Source organism: Microtus ochrogaster, unplaced genomic scaffold (genome assembly GCF_000317375.1).
Source record: "Microtus ochrogaster isolate Prairie Vole_2 unplaced genomic scaffold, MicOch1.0 UNK17, whole genome shotgun sequence".
Taxonomy (NCBI): Eukaryota; Metazoa; Chordata; class Mammalia; order Rodentia; family Cricetidae; genus Microtus; species Microtus ochrogaster.
In genome coordinates this window covers 5,882,976-5,884,322 of record NW_004949115.1, presented here as the reverse complement: position 1 = coordinate 5,884,322, position 1,347 = coordinate 5,882,976, and the positions used below count along the sequence as shown (strand labels likewise).

The window sequence follows — 1,347 nt, the reverse complement described above, 5'->3', positions numbered from 1 at the left end:
AAAAAAAATTGGGGGGGGGGTCTTAAAGGGTAGGGAATGGGGGCATAGCCCGGTCTCTCATGACTGCTTCCTGCTGGCTTTGGGCGTCTAGGGATCCAGGGAGTGTCTGATTATTCTGGTGATGTCCTGTTGGTTATGTCCTGTCCGCTGGCGTTTTGAGGCCGTGGCTGATTGAAGAAATCGCATCTGTCTGGCTTTTTTTGAGTAGCTGGGTCGTCGTTAAGATCCTGGAAGACAAAAGTCGCATTAGTAGAGAGAAAAAAATTAAAGGGGAGACTTGGGGTGGGGGAGTTTTAGGAGGTCTGGGGTTAAGAATGATAAAAAATTAAATGATACTTATTCCGTTAATGATCCGCTTGTGTTTGATTTGTTTAGGTGGGTCGGGCTGGCGTCCTGGAGCTTAAAGAAAGTGTCTTAAAAGAAAATAAATTTTAACCATTATTTCTTAACATTTCAGGGGTCACTGCTGCAGTCAGCGACTGACCTGTTATGTCAAGGAACTTTGTTGAGAATCTGCTTACTGCCTGAGCCCTTGACTCCGTATTTGATGATGGTACCTGTAACAACAGCTGGATGGTTATTTATGAATTTAAAGAAGGGAGGGTGTGTTAACACAGCGAAGGATTAAGCGACGGATGGGACCACTATTTTCCTTAGACTGGAGTAGAGGGGGCTGAACCTGGTGCCCTTTGGAACTTAAGAGAACAAGGTCCTGTCTGAGTTACCGTGTATGAAGGATTATCTTGAGCCGTGGAGATGAATGGTTTAAGATGTGACAGGTGAATCCAATGAGGAATTCCTTCAAGCTTGGCAGCCAGTTGAGGTGGAGTTCCTGTGACATCTTAACGAGAGCTTCCTTTAAAGAGCGGTTAGTCTGTTCTACCTTACCTGAAGACTAAGGGTGGTACGGTATGTGGAAGGGGATTCCAAGTGCTTTAGACAGATTTTGAGAAATCTGGGAAGTAAACTCTGGGCCGTTATCTTTTGGCAGATCTGACAGGGGGCCGCTGTGGCTTTTAGGAACCTGATATCCTTAGGTGTGGGTGTTTTAACAATGGGAGACTGGTGATTAGTGATGGCGGGAGCCTAGAGGGGCTTTGGAAGATCGAGGGGGCAGAGTAGGGCGGGGAGGAGGCGGAGAGGAGTCTGAAGATGCTTCCAGCTGCCTGTGTGACCTGTGGCGGCGGGAGGAGGCGGAGAGGAGTCTGAAGACGCTTCCAGCTGCCTGTGTGACCTGTGGCGGGGGAAAGCCTCCAGCTGCTTGTCCGACCTGGGAGGGACTCTGTTGGAGGGGCTAGGCGAAGTCCTCGCAGATCTGGAACGGGACTTTCTTGGGGACCTGGGAGG

At 49.2% G+C, this 1,347-nt stretch overlaps 1 long non-coding RNA gene across 2 annotated transcripts in view; it reads right to left on the bottom strand.

Moving 5' to 3' along the window:
- Positions 1-345: 345 nt before the first annotated feature.
- LOC113458383 overlaps positions 346-1,347 on the bottom strand; it is a 2,030-nt gene continuing 1,028 nt past the window's right edge. The window contains exons 2-3 of one of the 2 annotated variants that reach the window (XR_003378764.1): positions 1,235-1,339; positions 346-1,175 (exon numbers count right to left, since the gene is read on the bottom strand). This is a non-coding gene — a long non-coding RNA (uncharacterized LOC113458383). Of the gene's footprint in view, positions 1,340-1,347 lie in introns of both variants that reach the window. The other variant, XR_003378765.1, reaches the window with a different exon arrangement.